This window comes from Ranitomeya variabilis, chromosome 2 (assembly GCF_051348905.1).
Source record: "Ranitomeya variabilis isolate aRanVar5 chromosome 2, aRanVar5.hap1, whole genome shotgun sequence".
Lineage (NCBI taxonomy): Eukaryota > Metazoa > Chordata > Amphibia > Anura > Dendrobatidae > Ranitomeya > Ranitomeya variabilis.
In genome coordinates, this window is record NC_135233.1 from 843214093 (window position 1) to 843229502 (window position 15410).

Below are 15410 nucleotides of genomic sequence, written 5' to 3' on the forward strand. Positions count from 1 at the left end.
TGCTTAAATAAGTAACAATCAATACGTTACCCTAAACAGCTGTGCAGCTTCCAGATTTGCCGCATGGAGTAAGTGCAGTCGCCATTGCACCCGCCGGGCCCGGCGTTCAATGAAGTGCGCATGCGCCGGCGTCCCAGAGCGGAAATGTGCGATCCGCTCCAGGTTGCCATGGCAGCACGTACACTTAGGCTACTGCACACGCGCAAATGATCGCCCACAGAAGCGAAATTGCAAAAATAGATGCAAAAATGTTTAAAAGTTACCGACACTACGTATAATGCGCAAGCGAAAGCATGCTAGGGGGAAAATGATAGAGCCGGTATACCAATGCTCTATATACTTGGTGGCATAATGTGTAATTTCACTGACGCCAAACAAGAACTGTATATAATATATGTAGCGCATGCGCAGACGTAATGGGGAAACAAAGAAGAAACAGATATGCAGGTACTCTGCACAAAATAACATTCAGTGCAGCGCCACCATAAAATCAGAGGAAGGACTGTGTATAACACATAATGCAACAAAGGTCACATACATGGGAATTGCACACTTATGGCAAAATATGGGCAATAGAGCACACAAACAAAAGCAGCTGCCCCCACGCTCATGATGGCCTAAAAAAGCAAGTTACAATGGGGAATATGTGAAAAAATAAGCGGCACTGAGCAAGCTGCATGCGCGGTACAGCAATGATGTAAAAAATAATAAACACAAAAATCACAAACAAAACATGAAGCAGCGACACAATTGATTAGCAACCTATTGTTTATAAAAACCCGTGAACAACAAGTCTTCATTGATGCCAAACGGAATAACGCAATTCAAGTCAAAAATCCACTTAGATTCCCGTTTTAAAAGTTCAAGGGTGATATTGCCACCCCTAATGTTTGTATGAACTGCCTCCAGTCCCAAAATCTTCGTGCCAGTCCATTGCGAATTATGTTCAGCCAGGAAGTGTGAAGCAACCGATGTGAGGGTTTTCCCCTTTGCCTTGTCCTTTTCGGCCATTGTGATGTTAGAAAAGTGTTGCTGTATCCGTCTCCTTAGCTCCTGTGTAGTTTGTCCAACATACACTTTTGGGCATGGACAAACCAAAGCGTAGACTAGATTTCGAGACCTGCAGTTGAAGTAGGACTTAAGGGGAATCTGTGAAGGAAAAGACGAAACCATAATTCTCTCATCCCTACTAGTGAAGGGGCAGATACTGCAGTTACCACAGGGAAAAGTGCCCACCAGTCTGCCCCCTCTATTGAGTCTTCTAGTTGGACGCTGAAAGTGACTATGGCTTAAACGGTCCCTAAGATTCTTAGCTCTCCTTGCTACCAAATTAGGCTGTGGGGCAATGTGGGGATAAAGCTTAGGATCACTTTGCAAAATACCCCAATATTTGGATAAAATACCCCGTAGATCTTGCCACTGATTGTTGAAAGTGGAGATTATCCCTAAAGGTTTTTCAACGGTCCTGGTTCTGTTTTGCAAAAGATCCTCCCTATTACTATTATTGGCTGCAGAAAAGGCCCGGGAGACAACTCGTTTTGGGTAACCCCTCTCCCGGAACCGTGTGGAAAGCTCACGGGATTGGGTAACAAAATCATCATATTCACTACAATTCCTCCTAACTCTGTAAAATTGGCCCTTAGGAATACCTGTTTTAAGGTGCATAGGATGAAAACTTGCGAAATGCAACAGGCTATTAGTGGCCGTGGGTTTGCGATACAGAGTCGTCAAGATCTTTGGTCCCTTCACCTGTAGTTTCAAATCCAAGAACTCGATTTCAGTCTGAGAATATTGTGAAGTAAGGCGTATATTCCAGGCGTTGTCATTGAGTGTATCCACAAATTCCTGACACTGTTCCAGGGTGCCTGTCCAGAGAAACACAACATCATCAATGAAACGGAACCATTTCATAACATGTTCCGAAAAGTCTTCCAGACAGAACACCCTGGTGACCTCCCACCAGCCTAAAAAAAGGTTGGCGTATGAGGGAGCACAGCGTGCCCCCATGGCAGTGCCCCTCACTTGCCTGTAAAAGACACGATCAAAGGTGAAATAGTTCATGTCCAAAATGAACAACAGCAAATCCAAAATGAAAGAATCGTGTCCTCTATCACCCGTCGTATGCTGATCCAAGAAGTAGGAGACAGCCCGTATGCCCAACTCGTGTTCGATGCACGTGTAGAGGGACTCTACATCGAGAGTGACAAGCCAAACCCCTGGTGGAATCTCCAGATCTTGAAGTTGTGAAATGAGAAATGTAGAGTCCCTGACATACGACTTGAGAGAAACAACTAGAGGCTGGAGAAAAAAATCAATATAGACACAAGGCCGTTCAAATAATCCACCTATCCCTGACACAATAGGCCTACCCGGAGGGGCCTGCAAAGATTTGTGTACCTTTGGAAGCATGTAGAAGGTAGGAGTCCTGGGATGGTGGTTGGTCAGAAAATCATGTTCACGCTTGTTGATAATATTGCGTATATACGCGGCCTCCAATAAACGATTCAGCTTGCCCTGGAACACACAAGTGGGATCTGAGGGAAGAACTTGATAACAATCAGTATTGCCAAGTTGACGCATGGCTTCCTGCACATAAAGGTCGACCGGCCATATAACCAGGTTTCCCCCCTTGTCCGCTTCACGGATGACAAAGTCCCTATTAGCTCCCAATTTAGCCAAAATGAATTGATCCTTCTGGCTAATGTTCCTCCCTCTGGTAGGGTCAAGTTTAAGATTATGTACCTCTCTGCATACAGCATTGAAGAAACTCTGTACCGCCGGGTACAGAGTACACGTGGAGTGGCTTGTGAAGGAAGTTTTCCGGTGAATTTTCGTCTGGACTGGCACTCATCACCCTCTTCCAAAAGATCCAGGAGATCCCTCATAATCAGTCTATCAGTCATAGGTAGCTCATCCAGGGCTGAGGGGCGATGATAAAGTAATTTAAATGTAAGTTGTCTGCAGAACAAGTAGACATCTTTAATAAATGTAAATTTATCCAAGCCACTGGTAGGGCAGAAGGACAAACCCTTTTCCAACAAAGAAATTTCACAATCAGATAGAACATATTGAGATAGATTAATAATCTGTAACTTACCAGTGGCTCGTGAAGAATCTAATATTGACGTCTCCTGTTCTGCCGCGTCTCCCGTTTGTACTGAGGCGACCACGCCTTGCGGTTCCGGGTGCGTTTCTTTAAACTCAATTCTCCTCTGGCCCCTCCTCCTGCGCCTTCGGTGTCGCTTGGTTCCGACGATAAAAAACCGTCACTGGAGGGCACATCTGATGACATGGCACTGCCAACAACTTGGCCCTGCCCACTTCCAAGCCTTCTATTCCCCTTATGAGTCCATTTGAAGGCTCGTCCACTCTTGAAATCAGACTGATCTCTATGAAATTTCTGTCTCTTTTTGGTAGTGATGTCTTTTTCAAAGCTATCCAGATTGACCTTAAGCTGACTCTGAAAGGGTTCCACCAATAACTTACGGTCAAAATTGTCCAACTTGCCTTCACATGTTTTAATTTTTTCTTTAAGGGACACCAGGACACCCTGGTCATGCTCAGTCAACATGTCAATGATGATAAAAGAACACTTGGAGAGACCGGATTCCCAAGTCTGTTGGAACCCATTATCCACCTCCCAGGCCGGGAATATCTGTACCCTAAGGCCCCTAGGGATGATCCCAACTCGTTTATATTCTTCCAAAGTTTTTAAATTCCACCAAGTTTTAGCAGAAACTTTATGCAAATTTGTCAATTCCTTGGTGACCAGATGAAAATCATCAGTCCCCATATTACTGCCCGTTGCACTAATAATGTCATCATGAAACAAGTTTCTGGCTTGACAACTCCATGCAGCCTCTCTGGCTGCCAGATCCATGTTAACAATGATATAATATATAAGACCACTCAATCTGGAATACACAATTCAAAAAAGAAATAACAAACCGTGTGCCAACACCCTAGAAATGTGGGCAAAAGCAACCACATATGAACACACCGTATGCAGATAAGAGCATTTGGGGGCACCACGGTCAGTGGGATTCAAACCAAGGTCTAAGAAAGACTGCACATATAATTTAGAGAGAAAGGTAGACCTTATAAATGGGAATCACCACACTGTAAGCAATATAACACAGCTTTATTAGACATAAATTAATACAAAAAGGCAAAGCACACACATTAAAAACATTTAAAACAGGGGTAAGTGCAAAACCCCCATGAAAACAGAAGCCCACAATAAGGCACAAAACCCGCACACAACTCAAGGCCATATGATAAACATGCCCACTATAGAAAATGGCCTATATAAACAGACTAATCATGAACAGTGAAAATTTTTTTATCTGTGACCAGCACGAATGCCCAATATCTATAAAGAAATGTATGAAACCACAGTATACTGGTAACACACAAAGCCTAGTATGCTGCATCCTATAGGTGCCATACTGGATAGCAATAAAGAGGCTGTGCCAGAGACATGGCACTAATGACAAAGGCTATAGAAGCAGGAAAAAAAAAAAAAAAAACACCCAAAGAGATCATAGGGACTAAATATGCTGCCAGATACCCACCCGATGAATAGCCAGAAGTATGGATGGAGAAGGGTAACTGGACAGGCAGAGTCAGCCCTAGATAAATGTCCCGTAGTTGCTGGTACTAGAAAAGGCCAAGTGGGCATGTATGCCCTGTGCAGTTGGAAAGTGCGGGCAGCAGGCACCCAACGCGTGTCGCCACACACCAGTGGCTTCGTCAGGGGTGATGCCCGCATGGCTTACCTTTTGCTTAAATAAGTAACAATCAATACGTTACCCTAAACAGCTGTGCAGCTTCCAGATTTGCCGCATGGAGTAAGTGCAGTCGCCATTGCACCCGCCGGGCCCGGCGTTCAATGAAGTGCGCATGCGCCGGCGTCCCAGAGCGGAAATGTGCGATCCGCTCCAGGTTGCCATGGCAGCACGTACACTTAGGCTACTGCGCACGCGCAAATGATCGCCCACAGAAGCGAAATTGCAAAAATAGATGCAAAAATGTTTAAAAGTTACCGACACTACGTATAATGCGCAAGCGAAAGCATGCTAGGGGGAAAATGATAGAGCCGGTATACCAATGCTCTATATACTTGGTGGCATAATGTGTAATTTCACTGACGCCAAACAAGAACTGTATATAATATATGTAGCGCATGCGCAGACGTAATGGGGAAACAAAGAAACAGATATGCAGGTACTCTGCACAAAATAACATTCAGTGCAGCGCCACCATAAAATCAGAGGAAGGACTGTGTATAACACATAATGCAACAAAGGTCACATACATGGGAATTGCACACTTATGGCAAAATATGGGCAATAGAGCACACAAACAAAAGCAGCTGCCCCCACGCTCATGATGGCCTAAAAAAGCAAGTTACAATGGGGAATATGTGAAAAAATAAGCGGCACTGAGCAAGCTGCATGCGCGGTACAGCAATGATGTAAAAAATAATAAACAACACAAAAATCACAAACAAATTATATGTGCAGTCTTTCTTAGACCTTGGTTTGAATCCCACTGACCGTGGCGTCCCCAAATGCTCTTATCTTTTACCTCAGAAACGGCATTTTTAATATTAGTCACCCCACAAGTGTTCTATCAGGTCCGGGGATTGGGCTGTCCACTCTAAAACCTCAATTTTGTTGGACTGGAACTAAGATTTTGCTCGTTTACCGGTGTGTTTGGGGTCGTTGTCTTGTTAAAACACCCATTTCAAGGGCATATCCTCTTCAGTGTAAGGAAACATGACCTCTTGAAGTATTTTAATATATGCAAACTGGTCCATGATTCCTGGTATGCGGTAACTATGTCCAAAACCATAGTAAGAGAAACATGCCCATATCATGATGTTAGAACCACCATGCCTTCAGAGTGTACTGTGGCTTGAATGCAGAGTTTGGGAGTCATCTGACGAACTGTCTGCGGCCCTTGGATCCACAAAGAACAATTTTACTTTCTTCAGTCCACAAACTATTTCTCCAAGAGATTTGGGCCAGTTGATGTGTTCTTTTGCAAATTGTATCTGCTTCATCACGTTTTTTTTAACAGTGGGACTTTGTGGGGACTTCACACAGGCGTTTTCTAACTGTCACAGTACTCACAGGTAACTTGAGACTGTCATTGATCATCCTGGAGCTATTCATTGACGGAGCCTTTGCCATTCTGGCTATTCTTCCATCCATTCAAATGGTAGTCTTCCATTTTCTTCCATGTCTCTAGTTTGGCTTTCCATTTTAAAGCATTGGAGATCATTGAACAGCCCATCATTGTCTGCACTTCTTTATAAGTTTTTCCCTCTCCAATCAACTTTTTAATCAAAGTATACTGTTCTTCTGAACAATGTCCTGAACGAACCATATTTCCAAGGCTTCCAGGGAGAAATCCATGTACAACATGTCCTGACTTCACCCTTAAATAAGGGCTACCTAATTCACACCCGTTTCTTCACAGGATGATTGACCTCACTAATTGAACTCCACACTGCTATTATTCCGAACACATCCCCTTTCAATTCATTATTCTAATACACAGACTCAAAAACATGCAGATCATGAATGCCGACTGTTGGTTTTCTTAGAATCTACTGCACCAACTGATAAATTGTTTGATGTCGTAATATAACTTATACCAAAAACAGTAATTAATCTGGTTAGTCATATTGGACTGATATGATTTGAACACTAGTGTACAATGCTATCACAGTAAGGACAGTAACGCTGATTGTTGTGGTTGGCACATCTGTCATGAGCCTCTCTCTGCAGAAGACATTGCTCTCAGTGAACTGTTTGTGATACGTAATGTGCAGCAGAATATTTTCACAAGGGACTGGAATGCATACTTAAAAAGCAAGATGTTCTTAAATACAGCCCCCTTGTTGACTAAAAATCCAGTAATTGACAAGAAGGATTTACTGAGGATTGGTAGTAAACAAAGCCAAGTTGGAGGATGGAGAAAGGAATCCCCTAAATTTTCCTGGCCGTCACCATTTTGCCACTCTGATATGACATTACTATGAAAAGATCAGACATTGAAACATACATTTCACTGAAGGTGCTTTGAGTTGCAGAGCCTTTGGATTTTGAGAGCAAAGAGACAGGTTTCCCATCTAGTTCATCATTGTGTTCAGTGTCGCAAAACAAGAGTAAAAGTGCAACAACAACAAATGTCTGATTAGTCTGCTGATAGGACAAGCACAGAGCCACAATTTACCTATGTTGGTTTGGACATTTTTTTGGCCCATGGGCAGTCACTGCACATAGAACCAAAGGCGGACATGCAGAGAGTAAACGATGGGCAGTGTTGTTCACATGCCTGAGTGTATGAGCAATACACAAGTGATTGTGGAGACACAGCATTGTATCTTAATCAACCAGACGACTATTTTTAGCAAACCAAGAATAATAGATTACATGTTGACACTTGAATTTGTGGTCAAGAAAATACTTTGCTTGTGTAAGCCTGTAATATTTACTTGTAAGGTGGCATTTGATGTAACATACTGTGCTCTTACCCTTAATGACTAGTGATGTTTACTATTATGCATTGTCTAGGCCAGATAGTTTGTTGACTTTTAAAACAGAGGAGGAAAATCTATGCAAATAGGTTATGTAATCTATTTGCATAGATTTATATAATCAAACAATGTGACTTGGTCGTCACCATTCTTCTCCTAATCTGTGATGGAACACCAAGAAAAAGATTCTTAATAATTAGACTATAATACGCTTAAAATGATGGTTTTATTGAATACAATGTAAAAATATAAACATGATCTGTTTTAAAAGAAACAAACAATGGAAACCTCAGATGAAAAGAATTGGTGGAAACTCGGATCAGATTAGTTACACAATATGAAGAAAAAATAACAAAGATGGTACATATACCGTATATACTCGTGTATAAGCTGAGTTTTTCAGCACATTTTTTCGTGCTGAAAATGCCCCCCTCGGCTTATACACGAGTCATTGTCCCAGAAAGACTGGGAGCAGCGAGTCACAGGGGTAGGAGCCGGCGGCTGCGGCTAAAGCCTTTTCCTGCTGCTAAAGAGAAATTAATATTCACTGCACTGGCAGTGGATATTAATTTCTCTTATAGCACGTGCAGTTACAGCTGCAGCCGCCGGCTTCCAGCACACCTCCTACCTACCTTCCCTGTGCGCCCTCGCTGCATCTCGGTCCGGTGCCAGCAGCTCTTCCGGTCAATCAATCACGTGTCCTGCTCATTAAGGTGTCTCCACTCCCATAGGTGGGGAGTGAATATTCATTGAGCGGGGACATGTGATCACTCCGCCGGTAGAGCTGCTGGTACCACAACGAGATGCAGCGAGGGAGCGCAGGGGAAGGTAAATAAGATGTTTTTTTTATATACAGGGATGGGAAGCCATGCAAACAAGGATAGGGATGAGGCGATAATGCATACCCCACTTATACTCTGGTCAATAAGTTTTCCCAGTTTTAAGTGGCAAAATTAGGTGCATCGGGTCGACTTATACACGAGTATATATGGTAACTACAATAATACAGTAAATAGGTAAGACAGCACAATGCACTGTGCTGTCTTACCTACCTATTTACTGTATTTTTTGTAGTTACTTATGTACCATCTTTATTTTTTCTTCATATTGTGTGACTGTTATATGGTCCACCACTTCTTAGTTTTTAAAACATAGATCATGTTTATATTTTTACATTGTATTCAATAAACATCATTTTAAGTGTATTATGGTCTAGTTATGAAGTATCTTTTTCTTGGTGTTCTTTATGTTTACACTTTGAGACCTTAAATTATAGGACTTTTCTATAGGGGTATCTTTCCCTTATCTGTGATGCTGATTTGAAGGACACTTGTTAAACATAAAAATAGGTGTTATGCCTCTCTGAGAGAGGGATAGAGAGCCAGAGATTCAACCAAAACATCTAACATCTAGAGACAGGACAGAAGGCAATACATCATGGCTCCATCATGAAGGACACAGATTCATTATTCTGCAGGATGCCGGCCTAGGGGACTTCGGCCCTGGTTGGAAGAATACACATCAACTCCATTGACCATCACTGAACCATGGATATGTTTGGAGAAAGCCAGGATTGGGACACGCTAGTCCCCTGGCTCCATGGAGATGTTTGGAGAAGCAAGGTTGTTACCCTCTGGTCAACTGGCCTTGTACCTGATTGGACTGTCATCTTTCTACGCTTGCCGTTACCTCCTCTTTGTGTGCGTGCAACAGGTGGGGTAATCGACCCTGGAAGGTGATGCCAGGTTGTGACCCTCTGGTCAACTGTTCCTTGTACCTGAATGGACTGTCATCTTCCTATGCTTGTCATTACATAGAGAGTGCCACAGGTGGGGTAGTCGACCCTGGAAGCACTGAAGTAACATTTGCCATTATCCTGGCGACTCAGCGAAGGGTGAGACTCTAATGTGCACCATCTTGGGGTATTTTGCTGGGCCTGTTTTACATTTTATTTGCTGTTTTGTGGTTCAATAAAGTATTGCCACACTGTTTTACCCTCACCCTGTGTTGTCTAAGTAGCATTATTCCCAAGTTAAAGGGAGAGTGGGCATTCGGTGGGACGATACCTGGTCCATGCAGTTTTGGCTAGCGGATCAGGGTACCTGCTGACCACACGTGTTTCCACAGTGATAGAATCCATAGATTCCTCCAGTTTCATCAGCCCCTTAAGACGATTAATCGCCATTAGAGGACCAGTAATTAACTGAGATCTGATGATGGAACAAACTTGTAGTTGCCTGTCGAGAATTACAATTGAATTCAACACCAGTCCAGGACTTCTTGGCAAATGGTTGTTTATGAGTCTTCAACCCTCCTCATGCTTCCCAAATGGGGAGATCATAGGGAAGGATGATGGACATCACTTGTAGGATATTGAAGCCTATGTTGATGGATTCAAACCTTTCCAGACTCACTCACGAGATCCTTAACCACTTTCTTAGCTGAAATGTCTGCTATTATGAACTCCAGACCTCTTGTTCCCATTTCTATGGATCTACAATCTCCTGCTATTCTAACTCCAGCAACTCTCCTCACTCAGAAACATGGAACTGTTCCTAACCCACCTGAATACTCTGTTTGGCAACAAATATCAGAGGCGGTGAAAAAATGTTCAACAACTGGCGAACTGTTTCTGGAGTAGATAGAAAAGGGAGAACCCTACTTTCCTCCACGGATGACAAAAATGGCAACAAATTAAACCGAGCCTACAAGTAGGAGATCTTGTCTTCATGAAAGACCAGAAGGTGGAAAGAAACGCATATCCTATGGAAATTATATCAAAACCCTTTCCAAGTAAAGATGGTAAGGTGCGCAAGGTGGAAGTGACAGTCACAAAGCATGGTGACTCCAAATCTTTCTTTAGGCCTATGTTGGAGATTATCTTACTCATACCAGTTGAGAATTAATCCTCCATCCAGCCAGAAGGAACTTTCTATTAACTTTCAGACCCCTTAAGACACTCATCTGATTGCACTGGAACTTGAAGCATTGGCTTACAATGGGGTTGGAGACAGTTTGGCCTAGCACAGCTTCTCCAAACTGAACATGGGGTATCCATTGGATTATTCCAGGAACTTTTTGCAGATATTCGTCTACCTCGTTTATACATTAAATGTATTGTGGTATTGCATGCATTGTTTTTGTCTTTCAGGTTGAGGTATCCTTCAGTGACCTTCAGGAAAACACCTCCACTTCAAGACGGTTAATACACTGAAATCCAAGGATTTCAGTTGGGGAGTATGCGGTTTAGCTAATCATCTGCAAAAGCTTTCAGCCATTACAGGGACATTTGCCTATTGTCATAGGTCTTAATTCATTCATGTATGATATATAGATATGATGGTTACAGTGTTTGTTGTCATTTGCTGCCACCTAATGCCCATTGTTATCATATGTTGTTCATGTATTATAGCTGTGATACCCATAATGCCTCTACCTGCAACTCCTATCTTGTTTCCTCCTTACATCTTTTCTTGCAGTCAGTGCCATCTTGGCAGCATGTGCATCAGGATTGAAGAAAGAATTCTACTGTTGCCTCAATCCTCTACTCCCTACCTCATGTCACCAAGGTACTGCAGGTTAATAGCGATTTTTCTGGTGACAGGTTGCTTGGTTGTTAACGAGTTAAATTAGTGCTACATCTAGGCACAAACTTTCTTATATATTTAGACAAATCGGAAGGTACTTGTGCATATTTTATCGAAGTTACATTTTTCAAAGTGCCATGGCAATAAAACATAGGAGTTGGGCAAGAGACAGGTAAGACATTCAAGCTATCATGTTCCCAGTTCATTTGTATTGTAAAATGTATTCACCCTATGTATTTGCCTCATTTATGTTTTAACTGCTGCAATCACTCATATCTACCACCCTTCCACATTCTCTGCGCACTGCATCCATATCAGCCCTCTCTCCTATGAACAGCTTTTACGTATTATCCACAATCTTAAATGTAGAAAATTACTACATCAATGAGTGATGTATAGTAGAAAATCAATACTGAAATATAGCATCATTATGTATGGAGTGTGGACCCAGGGTGGGCACGGACATCAGGGTCCACAGTGGATAACACAATACACAGATAAGGGCAATAATAAACAACACCAGGTGATTTAAAGTTGCACCTGGTGAGGTAGGAAGAGAATAAATGGATTCTATATCTCTGGAAGAAGAGGAAGACCTAGAACTCTTGTGTTCCTTGATTTTATGAGAAGAAAATGTCTTGTAGACCTTATTATTATCAAAGTCTTGCTGATCTCTTTGTTAGCTTTCGTAGTTTGGATTTGTTTTTCCCCAAGACTCAAAGCATTCATCCATTTCTTTGTGGAAATTATCCAGCTCACTCTGGGAGATGACTTTATCCAATTGGTCTTGTAGATTATATTAATTTAATTGGTCATGTAGATTTGTAATTTCACTGTCCAATTCAGACAATGTTGAAATATTTTTACTTATTATTTCTAAGAACTTATTGGAACAACTATTACATATTTTCTCCCACTGAGAGCTGAATTCATTGTCCAGGTATTGGTACTTTTGGCAGTGTGGACAGGTGCCAAGTCCTGCTGGGGAATGAAATTTCCATCTCCAAAAAGCTTGTTGGCAGAAGGAAGCATGAAGTGCTCTAATATTTCCTGGTAAACGGCTGCTCTGACTTTGGTCCAGATAAAACACAGTGGGCCTACACCAGCAGATGACATGGCTCCCCAAACCATCACTGATTGTGGAAACTTCACACTAGACCTCTAGCAGCTTGGATTGTGTGCCTCTCCACTCTTCCTCCAGACTATGGGACCTTGATTTCCAAATGAATTGCAAAATTTACTTTCATCTGAAAACAGCACCTTGGACCACTGAGCAACAGTCCAGTTCTTTTTTTTTTCCTTGGCCCAGGTAAGATGCTTTTGGTGTGGTCTTTTGGTCATGAGTGGCTTGACACAGTGATGGAGATGGAAATTTCATTCTCCAGCAGGACTTGACACCTGTCCACACTGCCAAAAGTACCAATACCTGGTATAAAAACAACTGTATCACTGTGCTTGACTGGCCAGAAAACTCACCTGACCTTAACCCCATAGAGAATCTATAGGGTATTGTAAAGAGGAAGATGAGAGACACCAGACCCAAAAATGCAGACGAGCTGAGGGCTGTTATCAAAGCAACCTGGGATTCCATAACACCTCAGCAGTGCCACAGGCTGATCGCCTCCATGCCACGCCGCATTGATGCCAAAGGAGCCCCGACCAAGTATTGAGTGCATTTACTGATCATACATTACAGTAGGCATTTTGGATTTAAAATCATTTTTCAAGCTGGTATTATAAAGTATTCTAATTTACTGAGATAATGACTTTTGGGTTTTCATTGGCTGTAAGCCATAATCATCAACATTAACAGAAATAAACACTTGAAATAGATCACTCTGTTTGTAATGACGGAGTGATTTATAATATAATATGAGTTTCACTTTTTGCATAGAAGAACTGAAATAAATTAACTTTTTGCTGATATTCTAATTTTGTGAGAAGCACCTGTATGTTATGTACCTTTAATAAATTCTTATTTAATATAAAATCGTGTTTCACACTATTGTTTTTCTCTATGGTGGCCTACATTTTTTCACATACCCCCAGACCTGAGAACAGACCAGGTGGAGGTGTTGGTCTGCTCCTTTCAACAAAATGTCCTTTTCAGGTTATCCCCCCAGTATCCTAACTCATCTTCCTTTCTTTTGCGGTCCACACTGTCAAACTTTACCAGCCCTTCTTCCTGTGAGTGGTGGTTGCATATCGCCCTCTGGGCCCCTCCTGTCAGTTTCTCCATCATTTTCCACCTGGATTCCACACATTCTATCCTTTGACATCCCCACTCTTATCATGGGGAACTTTAACATCCCTACTGATGATACCATCTCTCCATCTGCTGCTTAAATTTTATCCCTAGCCTCCTCTCTCGGCCGTTCACAGGTTATTAACTCTCCTACACATGAAGACAGAAATACACTGGACATGATCTTCTCCTGTCTCTGCTCAGTGCATAACTCCCCTCTCCTGCTCTCTGACCACAACTTTCTTTTATTCTTTATCAAGAATCGTCACCCCTCTCAGGACACCTCCACTTACCACTCTTATAGGAATATATGTGCCATTAATACCCAGAAACTTATGAAGAAATTGCAATCATCATTGGCTCTAATCTACTCCTCCTGTCCTTACTCTACTCCGAAACATAGTAATAAAACACTGGAAAGTGCCCTGGATGAAGCTGCACCTCCTTGACATACCAAAATAGCAAAGGGTTTCAAAAACCAAAAACACAATAGATCCCTCAGTGTTAGAGAAAAAAAGCAAAAAAAGGGAACTTCAAACTTAACATCTATTATAGCCAATATAATGACGCGACACAATAACCATAAAGCCAGACACCCTGCAGAGGGCATATGTAAGTCAGCCAAGGAGCGGATTATAAATTACACAACTACCAGTACCACTGGCACTATAATTGATCTGATTAGACATATAAGGCCCTAAGAATCTATCAGTAAAATTGATGCATTTGCCCACTATGCCCAAACAAATTGGAGGTCCAAGACATAAAATATTAACAATAACAATCTCGCCAATCAAGTAGACGATATGGTTTCCAAATTGAACCAGGACCTTCCCAGGAGGCTCTTGGATAATACCAGTGATGGTGGAGCACTCCTATATTTGACTGCAATATCCCCTGATGAGTCCCCTCAGGATGAAACGCGTTGGGAGGTGGTCCTTCCTTGAAATGGCATACTGAACCTTTAAATGGGCATGGATAATTGCCTTTATGGGTTCCTGTATGTTGCTTTTTGGGAAGGTCCTGGTTCAATTTGGAAACCATATGCAGTGTGCAGCTATATGTTTGCTGCGCACTAAACACTGGTGAGGGAAGGCTGTCATGATTCCCCAATGGCATGGGAACATCAGAAACACAAAAATAACAGACTAGCTCTCGGGTGATGGAAACTCAAGCTGACCGTGACCTAAATCTGCCACACAACTAACAGTAGCCAGGAAGCATTCCTACGGCTGCCTAGATGCCACGCGCCAGCCGGAGAACTAACTACGCCTGGAAGAGGAAGGAACAGACCTGGCTTACCTCTAGAGAAATTCCCCAAAGATGATAGTAGCCCCCACGTATATTAACGGTGAGTTCAGAGGAAAAGACATACACAGTATGAAGGTAGATTTAGCAAAGCGAGGTCCACTTACTAGATAGAGGAAGGATACAAAAGAGGACTTCACGGTCAGCTGAAAAACCCTTTCAAAAACCCATCCTGAAATTACTTTAAGACTCCTGTGTCAACTCATGACACAGGAGTGGCAATTTCAGTCCACAAGAGCTTCCAGTAACAGGAAATGACAAAACTGTAAACTGGACAAGAAAAACAAAACAATAAGAACAAGAGTCCACTTAGCTGATCAGCAGACTAGTAGCAGGAACATGCAACTGAATGACTCAGGTTACAATGATGACCGGCAAGGAAGTGACTGGAGAGCAAGGCTAAATAGGGAACTCCCAAAACTGATGGAAGCAGGTGAGCTGAGGCAGAAAAGCACACACAAGTCTCCAGTACCACCAGCCACCACCAGGGGAGCCAAAAAGCGGATCACAACAGTACCCCCCCTTAAGGAGGGGGCACCGAACCCTCACAAGAACCGCCAGGGCGACCTGGATGAGCCCTATGAAAGGCACAAACCAAATCCGAGGCATGAACATCAGAGGCAGTTACCCAAGAATTATCTTCCTGACCATAGCCCTTCCATTTAACCAGGTACTGGAGTCTCCGCCTGGAAATACGGGAGTCCAAGATCTTCTCTATAAC